The 12,187-nt window shown below is 41.2% G+C and overlaps 1 protein-coding gene across 7 annotated transcripts in view; it reads left to right on the top strand.

The window, feature by feature from the left end:
• The window catches only part of GRM3 (glutamate metabotropic receptor 3), a 118,084-nt gene that overhangs the window by 37,271 nt on the left and 68,626 nt on the right, over window positions 1–12,187 (top strand). For 2 of the 7 annotated variants that reach the window (XM_076358340.1, XM_076358514.1), the window contains exon 2: window positions 3,982–4,080. The exons of 1 other annotated variant lie outside the window; for it this stretch is intronic. The gene's annotated coding sequence lies outside the window, so the exon portion shown is untranslated. Of the gene's footprint in view, window positions 1–3,981; window positions 4,091–4,629; window positions 4,759–12,187 lie in introns of those variants that run through there. 4 more of the 7 variants (XM_076358265.1, XM_076358428.1, XM_076358600.1 and 1 more) reach the window with 3 other exon arrangements.

The raw sequence follows: 12,187 nt of genomic DNA, 5'->3' as shown, positions 1-12,187 counted from the left end.
GCACATCAATGGGACATGGTCTCCTTAGATACTTTTCAGGTCATCAGAGATAGGTCTTGAAGGGACTTCTTTGTCACTGAGTTCAGTTCCTGCTGTCATGAGCCATCAGGTCATATAATCCCTTCCATGGATTTCTTAAGCTCCCTCTTCAATTTTGATTCTTTTGTCTGTGATTTCTGCTGTCAGAAGGCTTTTCCAAAACTTCATTCCTCTGCTGTTTAGAAACTTCTTTATAATTTCCAATGTCCATTTATTCAGGACCAGGTTACAGCCATTTAGCCTTGTGCCAGAAATGTCTTTTAGTCTCCTCCCTCCTGAGTACTCAGCTCCCTGAGGTATCTACAGACAGCTGTCAAAAAGTTCAGCTTTCCTTTTATTCAGCTAAATAAGTGAAGCCACATTGCTGTCCTCCCTTAAAACAGACTCACCAGTCCCCTGCTTATTGTAGCAGTCCTTTTCTGCACCTATTCCTATTTCAATTACTGTTTTCACAATAATACATGGATTATACACAAGTTTTAAATGATATCCTGTGCAATCGCACCAACACTGCCTTGCATCTACAGAAAATACCCTTTCTGTTTATACCCTGGAAGTTGCATTCACTGATTGGGTGCTGCATGCACCCAAGCAGTATCCACTGTTGTTTTCAGCAAAGGGGCTTTCAGTATGAGGAATTTCTGTCAACACCTGGAAGCTTAACACTGGAGACCTCTTAGGAAGAGACACAAGAGTTTTCTCATCCAGGAGAGGATGCCCAGGGACAATCCTGATGCAGCTATTAGCAAAGCAAATTCAGTTCTAGGATGCATCAGGCAAGATTTCTCTAGCAGAAGTAGTGAGGACTGTCTTTGTGTATTACTAATAAGCTAAACAGTGCCAGTGAAAAGTCCTAGACAATATAATCTGATTGCCTATACTGATAAATTGCTGGAATGGTCCCTGGCATAGTTCTGACCTGAGTCACAGAGTTCTTTTGGGACATGACACTGTCCCAAATAATTCCTAGACATGGCTTGGGACTTAGCACATAGTGGGGACCATTCACCATATGCATTTTCAATGTGGGCACCCTGTTTTGGAGGCTGAGAGAGGTTAGCTGCATGGGTGCGCACCACTGTGGGCCTAATGATCTCATTGCCTGAGAACGGTTCTGTGTAAATTTAATTTATGAGACTAGACATAGCTATTGACGCTAGTGTACAGCTCCTCGTCTGAAGGACTGTGCACAGTTCTGATCATCCGTATTCATGACAGAGAAGCTCGAAGGTTGCAACTACAGCTCTCAAACAGTGACAGACACCAGAATATGATCATCCATATCATTTAATTGCTAACGCAGTCCCTGACCCTTGAGTTTTGGTCAAGATAACTCTTCCAAGACAACTCCCGGGAAGAGGCTGGAGACTATCTCGGCCCCAGCAGCACTCACAACAGACCCCTGGGATGTGACCATCCAGTTCTGGAGTGCCAGATGTTTTAGCTGTAAGGGCACAGCACAGTTGTGCCAGGTGGTATCCAGATCAGAGAGTAGTCCATGACCCATCCTATTTGCTGAGATAACTGCAGACAAACTGGATCAGGTGTAGTGAACGGCTATTTGGGTGATCAAGAGCATGCAGAATTAATTCTATGAGAGCAGGTAAAACAGATTTTGAATGCTTATGAAAAATCCCTTTTATAGTCAAAAAAGTTTTATGCACAGAAACTGTCCACAGCCCCTGGGAATTTGGTGCTCAATTCCTTTAACTGGAGCATCCCAAATGACTTCAGCTGTCACATGTCATGTCTGACAGACAGTGAGCTTTGACACAATATGTACCTTCAAATGGATGCAGCACTTCTCTGGGAGGCAATGACAATTGCTGAGCATGATTTCCTTCCCAATAAATATGAAAACTCCACAGGCAGTAGTCAAAATAAATTTAATCTCCTTTAAGACATTTCGTATGAATCCTCTTCTTTCCTCTGTCCCTCTGCTCTCTGTCTCCTCTCTCAAGGAAAGTGCCAAAGTCGATAAATTCAGGGCTTACCCCTCTGAAAAACAAAGGGGCCTAGAGTAATGACAGCCCAAAACCATGAACATCTGTACATAACTAGGGTCGTATCACGTTTGCAGATATCTAGCCCCTATTGCTACTGTGTTTCTCAGTGTCCATTACCAGCTATTGACTGTTATCCAACACAGACAGTCCCAGAGATAAAGAGGGAAGGACTCCCTCTTGGCATGTGTATAAAGCCTACTGCAGTGAGTGTTTTGCCTTGTTAGGATTCCTAGTTATACTTACAAAATGCTTCAACTACATTATTTGTCACAAATTCAGGCATCTCATCTGAGGAACCAGTGAGGAGATGAGAAGCACTTATCTGCCTTTTTCTTTAAGTGCAAAGGAAAAACTCAAACCTGGTCCCCAGTTAGAGACATGTTCAGACCAGAGTTCTAACAATACAAAACCCTCTTTGTCTGAGGACTACCATCAGTTCTTCTTCCTCTGATGGTGTCTGAGAAGAAGCAAGTGAAGTACATGCAAGCTTTTTGGAGAGGAGAGAATACATGCAAAGAAGGATCAATGCCATGGACTACAAGGATACAGAGGCGCCTCCAACCGCTTCCCTACAGCTCTAAGGAAGGCATCTCGGGATTAACGCAGCTGGCACCTTGTCCTTCCCCACCAGCTGCAGGCAGCCCCTGCTCAGTATGCCACCAGTTTGGCTTCTCTTCTAGGGCTCCTGGTTTTTGCTCTGTGCATGTGCAGTGACACATTGAGCACTGTGGACCAAGAGCCAGTGGCTTAGGACTTTAGTTACAGGTGCTTCCCAAATATGCTTATACACTCATTTCCTCCCCCCACCCCAATAAGCAGCCAAATGCTGATAGCTTTTACAATTTTGAGATATCTATATACTCCTCAATTCATTCATTTCACAGTTGTGTTCTAAGCAATGTATCTTCTAAAACCTTTTGATCCATAAATCAAAAAGTGATCTAATGAAACAAGTGATCATAAATAGATATGTATGCTTGAAAATAAGAATTTTAACATGAAATGTAGATAGTTTAAATAGAAGAAAATCTGAATTTATGGACTTTATAAATATACCTGAACTTACTCTCACAGCCCGTCAGTGTGATGAAAGGACTCCCAACTTGTCTCATATCACCAGTGGGGAGTATGAGACTTATAGTGATGGACAAAAGTGCCTACAGTCACACTTCACACAGAACTGTGAATTCAGTTGAGATTTCCTGGTCATCAGCTCATAAGTTAATGATGATGAGAGAAAAGAGTCAATTAGGACAGTTCTAGGAACATGAAATAGCTCTAAATATCCCTTTATAGCCATTAAGCCATGTTCCTTCAGTATGGCACAGCAAAAGACACAGGGAAAGGACCAAGGAAAGACAAGCCTGGTCGAGATGATTGTCACCCATCTAATCTCTGTCAACTGTAATACTGCAGGTGTTTGCTGCCAGCAAACACAAACCACCAGCATTGTTCATCTCAGAAACAATCAGTCCCTCATTCAAGAAGGAAAAGCAAATGGCCATTTTAAACTGACCTGACCTTACACTCCTGTATAAAGGAGCTTGTTATTATAAAAAGAAATTGTTGTTTAAAGAGAGATTAGCTTGTTTACAAGCATGTCCAACAAAAACTCTGGGAATAATAAGGAAGTGTTTAAAGCAGATTGCCTGCCTCATTCAGATGCGTCAAGGAGCTGATCCAAAGACACCCAGGAACTTTAAAAAGCGCTGAAGCAGGCCCATCGGTTTCTAGTACTAATAGGAGCCAAGCTGTTAGTGCTTTTGCATGACATGACATCCTGTAAGAAAAAGCACTGGCATTTGGCTTACTCAGGAGAGATTTTACCATCTGTTATTGTAGAGACCAAATAATGATACAAAAAAAAAATAAGCAAAAAACCTTAACACTCTGTCACCATTTCAATTCAGTGAGGTCTTCAAATATTCCTGCACAGGTAGAGGATTTTGCTGGAGGAGAATCAACACAGCAACGGGCTCAATTGCATCCGAGTTTCCTGTGTAAGATCTGTCAAGCAACTCTTATCATCACATCTGTAAGTGAGCGTGAGTAATGGGTTTTATTTAAATTCGTTTGGTATTTACTACCTACACTCAGACAGATAATGGACAGATAGCAGAACAATGATCAGCAAGCGGCTACCACTTAATTCTTGTTTTATTCTGCAGCTTGCCTGCCTTCATCTGTCTTCCCTTCTGAAGAAGTAAGCACGTTCCTTCTGTCTCAGATGGAAATGCAATGGCCTATTATGAATTCGTTGCAAGTTTTCCATTTTCTATCCAAAATCATGACAGTGATAAAAAAATAAAATCCCACATTATTTGTTTCCAAAAGCATTCAGCTCCATGCATGTATGTTTAGCTTTCTGCAATTGGATTTCTTATCCCCAAAAAGACCATCAACAACTGAACTTTCTAAGTAGCAAATATAACATTTAAGGAGTCTATTTGCCTTACCAAAACCAATAGGCACTAAGTACAGTGGTAAAAGCAGGGCATCCTAAGGAATATTGAAATAATCTGTTGACTTGCTGCAGTTCTATTGATTTCAGAAACACAAAGAGAATATGCTGAACAGGAGGAAAAAAACCATTAAGTAGCATCACGTGAATGCGGTAGTAAAACATCCTACATACCCTCATCACTGTCAGCTTCCTGCAGGAAGAAAGTATGTGTTCAGCCCTGAAAACTACCTCTTTTCAATACGAGTATTGGTACGCATTCATTTGCTCTAGCTATCTGAATTCCTTTGGGTTTAGTGAAGCTGTCAAAACCTTACAAGTGCGAATGCTGTTGTGTAAGTAAAATTAATGACTCCTTTTCCGCTTCCCATATTTTAAAGCCTTAAATGAGTCTTATTGCTGGGGGAAAGGGGAGGAGGAGAGGAAGGGGTTGTCAAAATGGAATTGTAAATCTTTCAGCATTTAAAATCTTAGACCTGATTGACCTCATGACGTGCTTCAGACCGGCATTTATCTTGGTGTTGTAAAGCAAGCAAACTGTCTTTACCCAGGCATGAATCCCACTTTGCAATCTGTTGTAACTAACTAGGGTATGAAGCTCAAGTGGAACGCTCCAGTCAAGCAAGTAAACATTGAAAAACAAACAAAAGCTTTTGCATTTGTGGAAGTATTAAATGTATTTATAGTTTGCCCTTTGAGTGTGTGTAAGTGTTGGAGCAAGGGGACAGTAATTTGAACATAGTTGTAAGTCAATTATTAAATAAAATTGAAATATATGAATAATTAATATCAATAATAACTGGTGCTTGCCAGATTGGTGTGTGCTAAGGTTTTAGTTGATGTTTGTCATGACATGGGGTCACAAACTAAGAGCTGTTTGGGGAGAAGGCTTCCTCGGTGTCTGGATCCCCCAGCACATTGTGGACTGCACCCTGAGCTGTAGGCTGGCTATTTTCAGTACAGCGAGGAGGACTTCCCAGCAACACCCTGCTTATGGCTGCAGGAAGGAGGCTGGCTTCAGAAAGCAGTGTCAACCTGCCAAGCACCACTGCCTACATGCTGTCCATCTATGCCAGTGGCTCTATCCCAGGGTAATTTAGACTCAGCTCAATAGAGGTTATTGACACCCTCATATTTCAGCTGGCCACGCTACGCTTCCCCACAGTCATTAGAAAGTTTCTCCAGAAAGCACTTTGGAGCAGGAGCCAGACCCAGGTGCTAGGCCCAGGTGCTCTGAAAATCCCATGGGATTTTCCTAAGGAACTTACACATGCCCAGAAAGGAGAGGGAGCCCTGGGAAGATGGCTAGCTTATGACTTTTTCTCTACATGCTAACAGCAGAGATGACTCCACATGCCTTATTTAATTGTTCTTCCATCAATCCATTCAGAGGGTGCAGGTGATGTAATTCTCTGGAGAGTATCTCCTGTTTTACCAGAGTGTGTGCTCCTAGTTCTTGCTCAATCTACCAACATACCCTCTCACAATTCAGAAAAAAATATCTTTCCTTGTAAGGTATGTCACAACATTGAAGTTAGGTCTGAGGCATGTTGCCAGCTGAATGAAATCTGGCTGAAGCCTGGAGAAGATGGGATTCATGTTGCTGTCCAATGGGGCCAAATTTCTGCTGCCACCAGAAGCATACCTAATTTACCTCCACGCAAAGAAGAACAGAATGTACTCACTGACTAGACCACCGTTCACTGGAGGAAAGTGTAGCACATTACAAGCATTAATTCCTAGGACGCAACTGCCAGGTCAGAAAGTAGTATTATCCCTATTTTATATAGGCACAGAGAGGTGAGCTAAAGACAGAGATGAGACTGGAACCAAGTTACAGTGCACAGTTTTACTTACTAGACTGGAGCCCTTCCAACAAACGGAAGGGGATTTTCTGTATTATATTGTGAGCCCAAAGCCAATAAAAAAATTCTCATGGATTTTAATGAGTTGACTGCAGGAAATATGGGGTGTACGTGAGTTTTCCTAAGAGATTTGGGGAAGTCAGTCTTTCAATTAGAGATTGTTATAAAGTCAAAAAGTGCTGAAGGACACCTTCATAGAAAATGCCAGGTTTTTTTCCTTCTCATAAAAAAAAAAAGAATATTCACAGCACATTGAGGGGTTCTGATATAATGTTGTAAAGCTCTTTTCTCTTGGTTCTGCTACTGGTTATGCAGTCACTTCCCCACTGAAATTCATCACCTTTCTGGACAAATAGCTTTGTAAAGGGTTAATGTTGTGGTCATAGTGGTCTAGTTTAAGTGAGGCAACATTTGTAAAGAGAAATGGGAATTAAATTGATTAATGTTTCTGGGGAGAAAACAAAGAAGCTTTGGATAATGAAGACCTGAAAAAGAATTTTTGTACCCTAAATGGTGTCTGTTTTTTCCAGCCATATCAGTTGTATAACAGGAACCACTTCTTCCTGTGTATGGATTGGGCCTCTAGCTTCTTGTTCTCTTCATTGTTCTTAGACTCCGATGATCTCTGAGAGTTAGATCCTGGTACTGGGAAAGAAGTGATCTTTGCTGCTTCTGCCATTGATTCACGCCATGCTTTGTTTTCTCCACAGTTTCTCATTGGTAAAACACAAGGAACAGTACTTACCCTCAGTCATAAAGGGATTTGTATGTGGTGGAGAAGAAGTACAAAATATTCTTGTTTATTAGTTCAGCTAGTGAAAAGGAAAGAGCTGTTCACAACTCCATGAAAAAAAATTTCTGAGTGTAAGGGTTAGGTGTTCAAAACAGAGAAGTAACCAAAGGAAAAATGAGGTGTGTTGCAGTTTTACTTCCCTGTTGCCTCGCTGAGCCATCCAGGATACTAACAGTCCCTGAGTGAAGATCACGCCATTACTTTTGACTCATGTTATGCACTGAAGCACAGCTAATGCTCTACTGTAATTGTTTCCTGAATGTTGAAAGCAGCCAGAAAGCCCACATGCATGCATACATATGTATGTTGGTTGCTACTCTTAGGCTGATGGAAATTTTATAAATTGCTAACCCTGTCTGGAACTGTGTTGTTCCCAACCAAACATCAGCACATTGACTTGAGCAGCAGATCTAGGAGTTGAAAATGGGTTCTCTGAAACAACAGGCTTAACAGCTGAAAGCATCAAAGCGCTGAGCCTCCATGCTGGTCAGCTGATGAGTTTTTAATTTCTTCTTTGTGGCTCCTGAGATGCAAGATAAACAGGAACAAATTTCTAAGTTAGAAATAACTTAGTGTTGACCTTTAAGTATCAATGGAGAAACTTTGTGCCTTCTATCAGAAATGAAAATAATCAATTGGTATACTTATATGGACCTCTAATAGTCATGTTAATATGGTCCATGTACTCATTTTGCAGATCTGTTTGTTCCTTTACTCAATATGCTTATGATGAGGACCTACCCACACTTGCAGCAGTCACTCAGGAACACCAGCATGCATCTGGCAAAATCAATTAGTTCACTTGCATATGTGTCAGGTAAACTGCTGTCCCAGACAATGAATTCATGTGTGTCCAGATACCTGAGGACAAGATCCAGCTCTACATCACATGCAGATATCAAAGCTCTCTGACTTTCTTACTACACCTATTCAAATTCAATATACTTTGTACTAGATCCATCAAACAAGAGTGGGAAGGAGGGAGGAATTTAATTTTTCCACTTGAAAAAATATGGATCTTTGTATTTCATTTCTATGCCTTCCCACATTACACTCACATTTAATTTAAGATCTTATGTGGTTCTAAATAAGGTCCTAAGATTCGGTTTAAGTACAAAATATTCATTCAGCATGAATGAATAATTCTGAATAGCTGGAACAAGAGAACAAAAATGTTTTAAAGATAGCAATGGGCCAGATCCATCAATGACGTATAACTATAATGACACAAATGGAGTCTCTTTCACTGGTACTTAATTTGGCCATTGTGTTGCACGGTGTTTTATTCCCCATGATTACAGCCCTAGCTCAGAACAGTCTGTTGGTACAAGAGAACCCATAGTTCAAGTCTATAATGCTTCTGACTCAATGAACCAGTGGAGCCAGTCAAAGGTCTCATGCTGACTCTAACGGATGTTGATTCGGCAACTGACACAAATTCTTGAATTCAGCTTGAAAAATGTATGAGTTTTCTCCCAGTGTAAGAGACCCTTTCAGTGATGCCTGTTGCTAAATTTGTCAAACATTTCCCATCATGTGGCTCTCTTGAGCCCTAGCTGAATGGAAATGTAGGGTGTGGTCTGCTTGAGGCTCAGTTTAAGGTGAGCTGAGAGTGGGCTGACGGTGAGAAAATTTCAGCCAGGAATTGTGTAAGAGGTACAAATGGAGATGGAAGGACTGCTGCTTTACCATTTAAAAAAATTCTAGCAAGCTTTTTGTCGAAAAGCAATTGCAGTTGCTTATGCTTTGAAGCAGGACACTGAGAGTGAACACAAGAGTCATTGGGTCAAGACTTTTCTAAACTTCGGAGAATATCCTGAAGCTGGGCTGTTACCAGCCCTTCAACATAATCACTGCTTACACATACTCAGGAAAACCTTCTTAAGAGACCAGTAACTGAAGCCTTTAAAGAGTCTGTCCTCACTGAAAACACTTGAGCCTCTCAGCTCTTCTAATGCCATCCAGACTAATCCCATACAATAGAGAAAGAGGCTGCATTGTTTCATGGTGTCTGCTTGGGAGCAGCTTATACATAGAATCATAGATTCATAGAATCATAGAATCATTGAGGTTGGAAAAGACCTGTAAGATCATCGAGTCCAACCGTCGACCCAACACCACCACCCACTAAACCATGTCCCTAAGTGCCTCATCTACTCATCTTTTAAATACCTCCAGGGATGGGGACTCCACCACTTCCCTGGGCAGCCTGTTCCAATGTTTAACCACTCTTTCAGTGAAGAAATTTTTCCTCATATCCAATCTAAACCTCCCCTGGCGCAACTTGAGGCCATGCAAAGAATGACAAGAGCACAGAGGCAAAGCCAGGATTTTACTGCAACTGCTGTTCTCAGCAGCCAGCCATGGTGGGGCTGGCTACCAGAATAGTCTCTTCTCCATTGTCAGCACAGTCAGGCAGAATGAAAGAAAAAAAACATGCCACTGAAATGCTAAAGGGCATCCAAAGTGTCTTCCAGTGTACAAATAACTTGGGAGAAAGAGGCTGCTAGCGCGAGGAAGGGGAAGACTTGGAAGAGGAACAGAAGGAGATTGCAACTGGGAACAAGGAGTGGGATACATCTGAGAGCTGCTGAGGGACTGAGCTGAGCAGTGATCAATGAAGGGTACAGTTCACAGACTGAAGAAATGGAACTTTCAGCATTTGCAATCCTATTGTAAAAAACAAACTTCCTACATGCAAGCATCCTAACTACAGAGTACCAGGTTAACTCACCAAGTTCATGCTGGACTAACTGGGTGACGTGGTTTAACCCCAGTTGGCAAATAAGTACCACACAGCCACTCGCTTACCCTCTCCTCCCGATGGGGTGGGGGAGAGAATTGGAAGAAAAAAAAAAAACCTGTGAGTTGAGATAAAGACAGTTTAATAGAACAGCAAAGGAAGAGAAAATAATAATAATAATAATAATAATAATAATGATAAAAGAATATTCAAAACAAGTGATGCACGATGCAATGGCTCACCACCTGCTGACTGATGCCCAGTCTGTCTCCAAACAGTGATTGCTACTTCCTGGCCAACTCCCCCCAGTTTATATACTGAGCATGACATTCCATGGTATGGAATATCCCTTTGGCTAGTTTGGGTCAGCTGTCCTGGCTGTGCCCCCTCCCAGCTTCTTGTTCACCTGGCAGAGCATGGGAAGCTGAAAAGTCCTTGACTAGTGTAAGCACTGCTCAGCAACAACTAAAACATCAGTGTGTTATCAACATTATTCTCATGCTAAATCCAAAACACAGCACTGTACCAGCTACTAGGAAGAAAATTAACTCTATCCCAGCCAAAACCAGGACACTGAGGCATGCTGGAAAGATAAGAGTATTTATCTGTCATGAATGCAAACTTATAGATTGATAGATCATTTGATCTGTATGACTGTATTATAGATTTGTCATTAGCTTTCCTCTTTAGCCATGCTGACAGAATCAAAAAACATATTTATTACACTTGGTGGGTTTTAATCGACTTTGCATTTTTCTGTGAGTAGAGTTGAAACACAGATAATCTGCAAAAGACACTGACAATCTTCCAGTTTATTAATATTTTTCAAAAAAACAAGCCGAAGAGCATATCACAGATGTATTCTCTTGTAAAAGCTTTACATAAGATTTCAAGGAGAATAAGCTAGCATTAGCCATAGAAGAGAAAAAGATGCTGTGCAAAAAAAGCTTATCCTCTGGGCTTGACGAAGAAAACAGCTCGAAGCCAGCCAATCAATGATTCCAGAATGAAACTGAAACACTACCCATAGAGAGAATGGATTTGCAAAATGTGAGTTCTTCCTATTTCATATGGTATTGCTCCTACTCACAGAGGGGGGCTTTTTAGTACTAAGGCACAAGGTCTGATGCTATCAAGGTCTGATAGCATACAAATAATGTGACAGAGGGACAGATCTTTAGCTATATCAAAAAGCTAAGAGTGCATGAAGGGGAATCCATCTTATCTAGACAACTTTGTTGTAGATGTCTGCATGTGAACTAACTGACAACGTGGATTTCATCAATGTAGTCAATTGAGTGTAGGGTGTGATTCAGCCGAAAATAGATGCCTCCGTTTGGTGAAATGAGTTGCACACTGACCTCTTTTGGCTACGCTGACCTCATTGAGTAAATGGGAGTCTAAAGAGTTCACTCAATGCAGAAAACTCCATTGTCCAGCTCCACAGGCCCTCTTTGCTGTCAGTGGAGAGAAATAGATACAGTTGGGTGCAATTTATTTCATCCTATTCCAGTGTCTAAAATATATTAGATGAGTCACATCCTATAATTGACTAATTCCAGGAGTAAAACTGTGCTATTGGCTTACATAACAATAGGTGAGATTTAAATGTTAGAGTTTGGGACATTGCAAGGATAGAGGAGTGCTCATAGCATGCTCTGGTCCTTTGAAGGCTGGTGTCCTAAGGAAATAGGGCTTATGCAATTACATTAACTGTCAATTCCAATAAAGTTTGAATGCTAGCCAGTTTCAACAAAATTATACAAAATACAGACCTCAAAGATATTAATTTGTCACAGGTTTCCTTTTGAGGAAAGTAAGGTGGCTGAGTAAAGGAATGGAGAACAAGATTAAAATCCCACTGAAAAAGAAAGGTTGAAGAGTGAACTCAGCCACAATATCAGACACCAGAGAATCCTCCCTGGAGAAAGCCACAGGAAAATAGAGTTTCAATTAGCTCCCTTGCTTGGATAGGCTATATCACTGTTGTAACCTATCTTACATCAGCTGTAAACAGCCAGACAATGTATCTGTCTTGGAAAAAATAAAACACCCTGGCCTTATACAACATCAGAAAGCAAACACACAAGCTGGGACTCAAGTGTCGTTTGGGGATAGCCTGGGTTTGAGTGAAATCAGTGGAAGTTTGGCTCTGAATTCAGTAAACCCGGATTTCACCCCTTGTTTTAGAGAGGAAAGCTTACAGGTAGAGCACACTGAAAGCATTCAGTAGCTTATCCAAGCCAGTGAGAAATCCTTAAGTCAGAATGACTGACCATC

The sequence above is a fragment of the Aptenodytes patagonicus genome, chromosome 1 (assembly GCF_965638725.1).
Source record: "Aptenodytes patagonicus chromosome 1, bAptPat1.pri.cur, whole genome shotgun sequence".
In the NCBI taxonomy this organism is placed as follows: Eukaryota; Metazoa; Chordata; class Aves; order Sphenisciformes; family Spheniscidae; genus Aptenodytes; species Aptenodytes patagonicus.
This window is presented reverse-complemented; position numbering and strand designations above follow the sequence as displayed.